Source organism: Lithobates pipiens, unplaced genomic scaffold, assembly GCF_037356315.1.
Source record: "Lithobates pipiens isolate NorthernLeopardFrog02 unplaced genomic scaffold, aLitPip1_a1.2 Scaffold_27, whole genome shotgun sequence".
NCBI lineage: Eukaryota > Metazoa > Chordata > Amphibia > Anura > Ranidae > Lithobates > Lithobates pipiens.
The window spans coordinates 180,087,092-180,099,923 of record NW_027507788.1 but is presented as its reverse complement, the minus strand read 5'-3'; the positions used below and the strand labels follow the sequence as shown (position 1 = coordinate 180,099,923).

The window sequence follows — 12,832 nt, the reverse complement described above, 5'->3', positions numbered from 1 at the left end:
CCAGATTATGGAACCCAGCTGTGAGCTGTAACATAAATCGCATAAGTGACTTTACAGCTCGCCCCGCCTCCCAATCTGCATGCAGTGATTTTAATTTGTTTTAATCAATGTTTCATTTTCTTTACACTGTGCAAATTCAGTTGCTAGACTGATGAGCCTGTGTTGATACAAAAAGCTGATGAAATCACTAAATAAATCCGTTTAACGCTTTCTCTTCCTTTTCTTGCAATAGCATTGCAGGTAAAACTCCTTTCCGTCCCTTTTTTCGCCATCAAGCTCTGCGATGGCACAATTTATGCCCCATACACACGATGAGATTATCGGACGAATGATCGTCTGTTTTTTATTGCATGCTAATCTCAAATCGAATCTGATGAGTTTACTAAAGTCACGAAAATTCCTGCACAACAGAAAACAAATAAATAAATCGGAAGTGATGTCATGTGCTGTAATGAATTTGTATTGCATTTTTGAACGATAGCTGTACTGATTAAATGAAACAGAAAAAATTTCCGTGCATGTATTGGATGAACTCTCCTGATTGGCTCTCGAAAGCTCTGTGTGAACGATCCGATTATCATACGATCGCTTCAAAATCTGTATTTTCCGTATGATTTTCTGATCGTGTGTACGGGGCATAAGGCAGAAGCAGAGCAGAGAAATCTCCACTGCACCTTGGAAGATGAGATTTAGGCTCTGTTTCCATGACTGCAAGTTGTTGTGCGACTTGACACATGTGAAGTCGCATGACAAGTTAAAATCCATGTATTTCGATGGTCCCCATTGTAATTGGCGAGACTCAAGTCGCAGTTTCAAGAAGGGCATTTACATGTAGCACTAACCGAAGGAGCTGCTGGTTAGATTTGGGCTTACAGTTAGCTCCTGTTTTCCTCGTTGTACATCTAGGGGTGTCCCGTGGTAGATGGCCCAGTAACTTAGAGACTGACAAACGATCCACTTGAATGGATTTTATTTAGCAAAAATTTAGACAATGAAACAGTCTCTTGAATTGGGATCAGAGGGTTGGAAAGGGAAATTCAGGTACTCTTAGTGTCAAAGTCAAATTTGTTAAAGAACTTTCTTACTTTGACTGCATCCAGAGAATAGCCATTCGCAACTGGATGTTCACTCAAGTTGGACAGTCCTTCCCTCACAAGGCCTAGCAGCCAACAAGATGTTTACTCAAGAACAAGTCTCTGCCACAGACGTTGTTATAGAACATACAAGATAATGTCTCTGCCAAAGAAGTTGTTGTAGGAAAACGAAGCTTGAGCACACTTGTAGGATACCTGGATCTTTCAGCCAGCTTAGCGATATCCACAAGTCCGGATTCTCTCGGTTACTTCAGCCCTTCCAGGCTCTTACTAAGAAGCCAACCCGTACGTGGTCTTCCTCTGAAGAGTCCTCTTCTAGAATGCTTGAAGTCACTGGGTCTCTCCTGAACCGGAGACAGCACCCAACCACCTCAGAATCCTTCTTTAGTTTCCTTGCCTCGGGCTAGCCAGCCCAGAGACATTAAAGTCGGGTGGATCCGCACCCCAGGCCATAGCCTTCCTGAGGGCTGGTCAGGAGGACCAGGACCATGAAGTCAGTACATCATTCTGGACCGAAAACCCGAACCACATGATGTCCGCATCTTAAGTACCCTCTCCCAGAAAGCACAGCGAGCACGCTATTCTCACTGGACGGGCTCCGAAAGAGAGTAACTTAAGCACCTAACCAGACCATAGTTTCATGCCTGCCAGAGAAGACAGTGCCCCCTGTGGCCAGGCTGAACATCTCACATTCCAGTCAGACTGATGCTGAAGTCTAATTTAAACAATTGTACCCAAACCAAACTGCAGTTTAGGCAAAACTTTAACTTTGGAAAAACGCATAGTGCGTGCTCCTCAGGAGCCGCCGCTACATACATATTAAGGCCCCTTTCACACTGAAGGAACCAATCAGGCCCACTGACACCCACCGACATCCAATCCCATCCTGTCCCCTAAAAACAGATGGATGGGGATCCATTCCCCATCCATTTGGCAGACCAGATTAGATGACAAGTGGAATGGAATTGGACAGGCAGATTTTCGATTTGTGCCTATTAACTGGACAAAAACGAACTAACTTGTCCGAATGACAGATTTTCAAAAAATGTTCGTCTAGTGTATGGGCACTTTTTCTTGCACATGATTGGATGATGGAAGTCAGCAGAACTTCACCTCATTCATTAAAGAGGAAGTAAACCCTGATGAGTTTGCTTCCTCTTTCATTCCCTGCAAAGGTAAAGCATAATGGACTACTATGCATCGCATAGTAGCCCATTATGTGTCACTTACCTGACACAGGAGCCAACAAAGTCACCGCTGTCCCCTGTAGTCCGCCGCATCCATCTTCTCGGTGGGTCTCGCCACTCCACCGCTGTCATTCGGCAAAGCCGTGATGACGTCACTCCCGCGCATGCGCACGGGACCTGCCACACACGGCATATCGCCGTTGACGGCGGCGCGCTCAGTGTGCCTGCGCGCCGCTGTCTACCGCGCATGCCTGTAGGTCAAAGTGTGTTGTAAGGCTTTACAACCACTTTAAGCTGTGTTGCAAAGTGAACAGCCTACTTGGCTTTAGGAAACCAACCCCAGCAATGTATACAAAAATTCATATATAAAATATAAGTTTAATGAAAAACTTATTTGTAAGATAAGCATAAATGTAGTTCTTTCATATTTGTGTCCATTTGTCAGCATGTACTAAAAACACATCAGCAGGTTCTGTATTAAAGAATAACTCCACTTTAGTTGAAAAAAAAACATTCCCCTCTGGATAATTAATGTACATTGCAAGGATTTTAACATACTTAGTTGCAGATTCCAACCTTTTGTTGTTCTGAAGGAATAGCTGTGTCCATGAGTATAGTGAGCTGCTGCACCTGCAGGACTCTAATGAGGAAAGTGGCAGGGTCTGCATCCCTTTAGATGTGATTTCTATTTGGGAGTATCCCACCAAAAATGAATTTTTTTGTTGCAGGGGATGCCCAACATCTGACTTTTATCTTAGTGCAGACGTCTGGGAAAATCAGTGAGCCAATCACACAAGCAGGGAATGACATATCTGGGGAGTGATCTGTACACATTCTATATACAGAACACCTCCAGGGAGCCATATTGCATTTTACAGAAAATAATATTGGCTGCAGATTGAAAAGGAAAGGTCATTCTTAATAACATCCAATTACAATATGACTTGTACAGCAATTGTATATGCTATATCATTTTTTTTGTGACTATTCCCCCCCCCCCCCCTCACACACACACACACACACGCGCGCGCGCGCGAAAGTGAAGTTACCCTTTAAATCAGGGTGAATATAAATCAATGCTTTTTTTTATTTTTTTTATCTGATTTATTTAATTTAAATCCGATTTTTTGGCTTAACTCAATTTCAGTGCCCATCCGTACTGCCTATCAGTGCCCATCCGTGACGCCTATCAGTGCCACCCATCCGTGACGCCTATCCATGCCACCTATCAGTGCCTGTGTCCCATATCAGTGCCACATCATCAGTGCCCATCAGTGCCACCTTATCAGTGCCCGTCAGTGCAGCCCTGTCAGTGCCCATCAGTGAAGGAGAAAACGTACTTATTTACAAAGTTTTGTAACTGAAACAAAAATTATTATTTTTTTTTTAAATTTTCGGTCTTTTTTTTTATTTGTTTAGCAGAAAATAAAAATCCCAGAGGCAATCAAATACCACCAAAAGAAAGCTCTATTTGTGGGAACAAAATGATAAAAATTTAGTTTGGGTACAGTGTGGCATGACCCCGCAATTGTCGTTCAAAGTGCAACAGCGCTGAAAGCTCAAAATTAATCTGGGCAGGAAGGTGTATAAGTGCCTGGTATTGAAGTGATTAATAAAATGCTTTTGGAGTAAAAAATCTATCTAAAGATAGTTTTCTATTTAAGATACATTAATAATTTAGTTTATTCAGCATAAAATGGAGCTTAGGTTATGTAGCGTGAGGCTGTATATTCTGCAATATTTACATTTTTGGTAAACTCATTCAATGATTCCAAGCTCTGTAAGCTGAGATAACTTGAACTGCATTGATGCAGTCACACAATTTCACAGTAACAATGAGATAAAACAAAGTTCAGGAATCTTCCTATTCTATCCCATTGCTTTGCAAATCTATGCACACTACAAACTGTATGATTGAATCGGTTCTGATATGGCTGTTTTACTAACATGACAGCTTATTATTCTAAACAGGAAACCTTCATTTTGTTTGCAAATGTTAAAGATTCTAACTACCAGCAAGAATGAGTCCTTACATTTAACCACTTGAGGACCAGCCGCTGCAGTTATCCTGCGGCAGGTTGGCTCCCGTGGGCGAGCCGTCGTAGCTATACGTTGGCCATTTTAAGAGCACTAGGAGCGACAATGGAGCCGATGTGCATGCCCGGCGGTTGCCATGTCCGCCAGGCACCTGCGATCGCTCCTGAGAGAAGCAGAAAAGAGGTCTGTCAATGTTGAGGAGACTGATCTGTTGCTCCTACTGCTTAGGAACAGTGATTGGTCTCCTCCCCCAGGCAGTCCCCTCCCCCCACAGTTAGAAACACTCCCTAGGACACACATTTAACCCCTTGATCGCCCCCCAGTGTTAACCACTTGCCTGACAGTGACATTTATACAGTAATCAGTGGCTATTTTTAGAATATTCCTTTATCCCATTGTTTTGCAAATCTATATTGATAGGGAAATCCCAGAACTTAGGGGATTTCAATAACATGTTGACTGCTGAACCACATTCAAAAAGATGTATTTAACCACTTAACAACCGGCCCATAGCCGAATGACGGCTACAGGGCGGTTGTTTAACTCATATGACGTCCTCCCAGAATTCCGCTCTCGCGCGCCCCCTGGGGTGCGCACTCGAGAGCATCACGGATCACGGTAAACGGGCGCTCATCGCGGTCGTTTACCACGTGATCGCTCCGTCAAATGACGGAGTGATCACTTGTAAACAAACCGGCGTCATGTTATGACGCTGGTTCCTCCCTCCCCCTCTCTGTACCGATCGGAACAGCGGAGGGGGAAGAGATCGGTGTCAGCAGCGATGTGGGCTGCATCTGCAGTGCCCACATCGCTGCTCACCGAAATTTAACCCCTGCAATACTCTGCAACACTCTGCAACACTCTGCAACACCCGCCAATACCCTGCAACACTCTGCAACACCCGCCAATACACTGCAACGCTCTGCAACACTCGCCAATACCCTGCAACACTGTAACACCTGTCAATACCCTGCAACACTCTGCAACGCTCTGCAACACCCGCCAATACCCTGCAACACACTGCAACAACCGCCAATACCCTGCAACACTCTGCAACACCTGCCAATACCCTGCAACACTCTGCAATGCTCTGCAACACCCCATACCATACAACACTCTGCAATGCTCTGCAACACCCGCCAATACCCTGCAACACTCTGCAATGCTCTGCAACACCCGCCAATACCCTGCAACACTCTGCAAAGCTCTGCAACACCCGCTAAAATCCTGCAATGCTCTGCAACGCAATACTCTGCAACGCCATACTCTGAGATACCCAGCCATAGTCGGTGATACCCTGCAATACCCAGCCATAGACATCTCCCCCCCCCCCTCCCGCTGCCCTCCGGTGCTTCTACCGACTCGCCAATACGATCAAAGCCAGAATCTTTTTTTTTTTTTTTTTTTTTTTTTCAGGCTTCCCAGCTTAGAGGTGAGGTGCGAGGTCTTATTGACCCCATATATCACTGTAAAGAGGACCTGTCATGCCATATTCCTATTACAAGGGATGTTTACATTCCTTGTAATAGGAATAAAAGTGATTAAAAAATGTATTTTTGGGGAAAAAAATGTCAAACTAAAATAAATAAAGTAAAATTAACAATAAAATTTTTTTTTTTTTTTAAAGCGCCCCTGTCCCCATGTGTTTGCATGCGTAAGCGAACGCATACGTAAGTCCCACCGACATATGAAAACGGTGTTCAAACCACACATGTGAGGTATCGCTGCGAACGTTAGAGCGAGAGCAATAATTTTAGCCCTAGACCTCCTCTATAACTCAAAACATATAACCAGTAAAAAAAAAATTAAATCGTCGCCTATGGGGATTTTTAAGTAGCGACGTTTGGCGCCATTCCACGAGCCTGTGCAATTTTGAAGAGTGACTTTAACTTCATCTTTCACATTATGCAAAAACTTTACTGTGTTTTTTTTTTTTTTTTTTTTAAGCACAAAACTGTTTTTTTTCCAAAAAAAAGCATTCGAAAAATTGCTGCGCAAATACCGTGCAAGATAAAAAGTTGAAACGACCACTATTGTATTCTCCAGGGTGTTTGCTAAAAAAACATATATAATGTTTAGGGATTCTATGTAATTTTCTAGCAAATAAATGATGATTTTTACATGTAGGAGAGAAATGTCAGAATTGTCCTGGGTGCTCCAGAACGCCTGATGGCGCTCCCTGCATGTTGGGCCTCTGTATGTGGCCACACTGTGTAAAAGTCTCACACATGTGGTATCGCCGTACTCGGGAGTAATAGCAGAATGTGTTTTGGGGTGTAATTTGTGGTATGCATATGCTGTGTGTGAGAAATAAACTGATAATATGACAATTTTGGGAAAAAAAAAAAAGTAAAAAAAATCTTGATTTTGCAAAGAATTGTGGGAAAAAATTACAACTTAAAAAAACTCATCATGCCTCTTACTAAATACCTTGGAATGTCTTCTTTCCAAAAAGGGGTCATTTGGGGGGTATTTGTACTTTTCTGGCATGTTAGGGTCTCAAGAATTCAAATAGGCCGTCAGTACTTCAGGTGTGATCAATTTTCAGATATTGGCACCATAGCTTGTGGACTCTATAACTTTCACAAAGACCAAAGAATATCCACCAATTTGTACTTATTTTTACCAAAGATATGTAGTAGTATAAATTTTGGCCAAAATTTATGAAGAAAAAATTACTAGGCTGCTAAATTTTATAACAGAAACAAAGAAAAATTCATTTTTTTACAGAATTTTCTGTATTTTTTCTTTTATAGCACAAAAAATAAAAAACCCAGCGGTGATTAAATACCACCAAAAGAAAGCTCTATTTGTGTGAAAAAAAGGACAACAATTTCATATAGGTCCAGTGTTGCATGACTGAGTAATTGTCATTCAAAATGTGAGAGCACCGAAAGCTGAAAATTGGTCTGGTTATTAAGGGTGTTTAAGTGCCCAGTGGTCAAGTGGTTAATATTCAAGCCTACAGTTTTAGTCATAGGCAGGGGAGCAAGCATATACAGTACGCATGGTGAAGTAATTGATCTCTGAGGCTGGGAGCCTAAAAACATTTATACAATTCTAAAGGGGGTGGGGGAACCTTGTGAGACTCTTTGAAGGCCTAATCAAGTTGTAATTGTATTTACATTCAAAAACAGATGGTCACTTCGCACCTATAAGTCACTTTCAGGTTCTCTGGGAAAATGCCTTTTCACAGCTGGAGGTGTGAATGGCACTTGGACCCAATGAAGACAGTTGTTACATACATCCTATAACTAAACATTTGTAAAAAGTATCTTTGCTTAATCAGAATACATGTTTTTGATAATCATGACAAAATTGTTTATAAATAAATGGCGATTCCATTTACCCGCTCAGTGTACACTACAAACTGTATGATTGAATTAGTTCTGATAATGCTGTTTTACTAAGGGCCGGTTCACACAGCAGGCGAGGCGAGGCGTCTCCGACTTGCCTCGCCGCGACCTGCGGCGACCTCAGCGGCGACTTGCAGATGACTTCTGTATAGAAGTCAATGCAAGTCGCCCCGAGGTCGCCCAAAAGTAGTACAGGAACCTTTTTTCTGAGTCGGAGCGACTCGAGTCGCTCCTCTCAGAACGGTTCCATTGTACAGAACGGGGGTGACTTGCGGGAGCGAGGCGAGGCGAGTCGTGTCGCCTCGCATCGCCCGCTGTGTGAACCGGCCCTTACCTGACAGCTTATTATTCTAAACAGGAAACCTTCATTTTGTTTGTAAATATTAAAGATTCTAACTACCAGCAAGAACGAGTCCTTACAAAATTTAAAGAGCACCTTTCATTTCAGATCCATCATGGCAGAGCCTGTTAGCGGACATCCACTCACCTGCTGCCACCACGTCCCTCACCTTGTTCAGCTATGAGTAAGCACTGATTTCAGTGCGAAATGCGTCAGTTTTTGTTCTATGTTACTTTTGCTGTGGTTGGTGTGATGTAATTTTTACTTGAAAATAAAGGCACAAGTTACTAAAGATTCCATCTGGAATGCGGCTGTCCAGAGTTTTTTCCCTTCTCACCTTGTTGTGTCCCTGCCGCATCACCAGCCGTCCCATTAAAGTGAATGGGACTGTCGGTGAGTCAACAGCAGGTCAGAGGAGGAGTCGCTGCAGAACAGAGATGACAGTTGCTCTTTAAAAATTATGATTTAAATTGAGTTGATTTAACCACTTCAGCCCCGGAAGGATTTACCCCCTTCCTGGCCAGTGCACTTTTTGCGATACGGCACTGTGTCGCTTTAACTGAGAATTGTGCAGTCATACAATGTTGCACCCAAACAAATTGAGGTTCTTTTTTTCCCCCCACAAATAGAGCTTTCTTTTGGTGGTATTTGGTCACCTCTGCATTTTTTTTGCACTATAAACAAAAATAGAGCGACAATTTTGAAAAAAAAAAGCTATATTTTTTACTTTTTGCTATAATAAATATGGCAAAAAAAATACAAAAAAATAAAAAAAAAATTCTCAGTTTAGGCCAATATGTATTCTACATATTTTTGGTAAAAATAAATAAATATTGCAATAAGCGTATATTGATTTGTGCAAAAGTTGTAGTGTCTACAAAATAGGGGATACATTTATAGCATTTTTATTATTATTATTAGTAACAGCGGCGATCTGTCATTTTTATCGGGACTGTGACATTATGGTGGACACATCGGACACTTTTGACACTATTTTGGGGCCACTGTCATTTATACAGTGATCAGTGCTATAAAAATGCACAGATTACAGTGTAAATGACACTGGCATGGAAAAGCTTCCGTCAGACTTTTTCTGTCGGACATTCCACTCGTGTGTACGCGGCATCATAGTCAGGTTTGCGAACACCGGTAGATTTGGCTCACTCATCTTTGCATTGCTGACCTCTAGTCATGTAAGGGTTAAGGCTTGCGGTCAAAATACGACTACGCCATCCACAGACAGGAGAGGAACCAGCGAGCGCAGATCTCAGGGATGGGTTGCAGGGGGTTAAAGGCTCTTAACCGTTTGTTGCAGTCCCAGTAGACATCCCCCCACCACCTTTACCTCCTGAGGTCAGAAGGTTCTTCTTCTGCATCCCTGAAGATCAGAGGACGCTCATTGACTCATCTGCTTGTCCCTGCAAGACCTGCTGAGCAACTTTGTGTTTTAATATGGGGATGGCAGGATGATTCTTGCCAAGCAGAAGATCTTAGTAAAGAGAGAGCAGGAATTATGGTTGCCACCTCATCCCTTTAAACCCGAACACATATGAATTTCACAGGTTCTGTGGCTGATTAAGGTGGTAATTAAACTCACTTGGTGTCTCATCTGCATTTAATTAGCCTCAGAACCCGTGTAATTCAAAGATGTTCAGGTTTAAAGGGATGAGGCGCCAACTCCAGCAGGAATGGGTTAATGAAGAAGCCCCTAGGTGGGCAGCATGCAGCTCCTTACCTGTATGGGGTGCAGGTTGTAGAGTTGGTAGTTGGAACACACAGGCCTAGGAGCAGAGAGCAGCTCTGTACACCGTCCTCCCAGCACTGCGTCCCAGTACAAGCCTCTTCCTATTATTAGGTTACCTCTTGGCAATGGTTCCCATAGTGTGTCAGCAAAATACTCAGCCCCCACCCCACCCTTACATCACTCTGCAGCCAATGCATCTGCAAGGGCGAGGCGTGGATCTGCCTGAAACTTGATGTCTGCAGTAGTTACCGGCCCTGACAATGCGAGGACTGACCATTGCTGGTGTGAGTCAGCAGAGTGCAGGAAATGGGGTCCGCAGAAGGACTGCATTTCCCAAATTCCTCCAACAGCTTATAACTTTTAAGGCCGCATACACACTGCATTCTATTATAATATCCTTACAGGAGAAAAAGCACAGTCAGGCCTGGTTCACACTGGTGCAATACCAGACATTGCATGTGATTCGCACTGCATAGCTGTCAAGATCACATGAGATGTCTGTGCGATGCGATTTCTGCCATCTCATCCCTTTATACCCGAGCACATATGAATTTCACATGTCAAATCGCATGCCAAATCACATCAATGTGAGCCAGGGCTTAGGTTCAAGTTCAGACTTGTGCGATGCGAGAACCCTGTGAATCCAGTGCAGGTTGCCCGAATCGCACGGTGGTTCACTCTGCGATCCGCAAACTGCTGGGGGTGTCAATGTAAAGTTAATGACACCCCCAAATTAGAGTTGTCACCTAGTCCCTTTAAACCCGAACAGCTTTGAAGTACACAGGTTCTGAGTAGGGATAAGCTCCAAGATCGGGAAATGTCTCACTGCCTGTGATTAGAGCAACGCTGCGCCGACTTCCTGGTGGGCTCTGCACGTGGAGTGTGCAAACACGCCTGAACTCATCCCTAGTTCTGAGGCTAATTTAATTCAGATAAGGCACCAAGTGTGTATTACCATCTTAATCAGCCACAGAACCTTTGTAATCATTATGTGTTCGGTTTTAAAGGGATAAGGTGGCAACCCTAAATACAAATTGTATGGCCGAAATCGCATTCGCACCGAAATGCCGCAGGATGCTTTTTTCGGTCTGGGCTTGAAATCGGATTGCATGGGTGTTCACACCTATGCGATTCGATTCCTGCACCATTTCACAGTTCGCACTGCGATCCGATTCGGGGTATGGTTGGCACCTCATCCCTTAGGCTCAGTTCACACTACCGCGACTTGGAATCCGACTTGTCAGACCTCAAGTCGCTGGACATCAGAAATTCCATTATAGTCAATGAGAGCCGTCTTAATGCACACTACTGAAGTCGCTTTTCGACTTCAGAAAAGTTTCCTGTACTACTTCAAGGCGACTTCTAGGCGACTTGTACCCATAGATTTCAATGGAAGTTGCCTCCAAGTCAGATCTCCATCTATATTGAGGCGACTTTACAGGAAAAGAAATGACAGTACCTGCCCGCGAGAATGTGTTTCAAGCTCGATGCCATCACGCTGGTTCTCGGCGACAGGGTACTGTACATCTCGCGCCGGCTGCAATAAGAAAAACTCATTTTCCTACTGCAGCGAGCGCGAGAAAGAAGCAACAATGTCGCCTCTCTAATCAAAAAAAAAAACGTCATGGGTTCCCCTCCAGGGGCATACCAGGCCCTTGGGTCTGGTATGGATTTAAGGGGAACCACCTACGCCAAAAAGACGGTGTGGGGGTCCCCCCAAAATCCATATCAGAACCTTATCTGAGCACGCAACCCAGCCGGTCAGGAAAGGGAATGGGGATGAGCGAGCGCCCCCTCCGACGAACCGTTCCTTTGCCGATGAGCGAGCCAGCTCGGCGCTGGCTCCTGCGATAGGGGCTCGCAAGGTGTCAATCTCACCAATAAAAGCGGCAAGATTGACACAATATCGTGGTCTAGGAGGGAGGCAAACCCCTCCCTCCCAGTGAGCTGATTATTCTGTGATTGGCCGCAGCCAAAGTCGCCTGGCCTGGCGGGAACTTGAAGTCGTGTTGTAAGTCGCTCAAAGTTGTGTTCAAGTCGCCTTGGAAAAGTCGCGCTGTAAGTCGTATTGCCCCAGTGTGAACCGACCCTTTAAACCCGACCACATATTGATTACACAGGTTCTGTGGCTGATTAAGGTGGTAATTAAACTCACTTGGTGCCTTATCTGCATTTAATTAGCCCCAGAACCTGTGTATTTCAAAGGTGTTCAGGTTTAAAGGGATGAGGTGGCAACTCAAATTTGGGGGTGTCGTGAACTTTACATTGACACCCCCAGCAGTTTGCAGATCTCAGCGTGAACCACGATTCAGGTAACCTGCACTGGATTCACTGGGTTCTCGCATCACACCAGTGTGAACTCGAGCCTAAGTCCCAGTTCACATTGATGCGATTTGACATGTCAAATCGCATGCCAGATTGGTGGCAATGGCAGTGTCCGAATCCGTGCCCAAAAGTACTTTCTGCACTACTTTTGGCTGACTTTGGGGTGCCATTTCAATACACATCTGTGCAGATACCCGCACAGATGTCTCTGAAATCGCCCCCAGAAGTCGGGACTGACATGCGGAAATGAAATTGCGTGACTTCAGCTGAACTCACCCGATTTCATTCCCGCTGTCAGTGTGAACCTGGGCTAAAAGACGCATTTCTGCATGTGTGTTTATGCACATGCATGCGTTTGGAGTTAATGCATTCTTTTAGCCATAATATTCATTTATTCTAGTCATTACAATGTATTAAAGCGGTGGTAAACCCCAGGAATAAAAATAAACAAAAGTTTCCTCCTGCAAGGCAATGTCATAATGTGCTAGTATGCACCACATACTAGCACATTATGAAAGACTTCCCGTAACCACTTCAGCACTGGAAAATGTACCCCCCTTCATGAGCAGGGCATTTTTTGTGATACGGCACGGCGTCACTTTAACTGACAATTGCGCGGCCCTGCGACGCTGTACCCAAACAAAATGTATGTCCTTTTTTCTGCACAAATAGAGATTTCTTTTGGTGGTATTTGATCACATCTGCAGTTTTTATTTTTTGCGGTATAAACAAAAAAAAAAAAGATAGAC

General features: G+C 44.0%; 1 protein-coding gene across 1 annotated transcript in view; it reads right to left on the bottom strand.

Annotated features, from left to right (window-relative positions):
* Positions 1–9,946, bottom strand: part of LOC143934391 (F-box only protein 2-like) — a 29,635-nt gene extending 19,689 nt beyond the window's left edge. Inside the window, exon 1 of the mRNA XM_077457959.1 lies at positions 9,750–9,946. The gene's annotated coding sequence lies outside the window, so the exon portion shown is untranslated. The remainder of the gene's footprint in view (positions 1–9,749) is intronic.
* Positions 9,947–12,832: the final 2,886 nt, after the last annotated feature.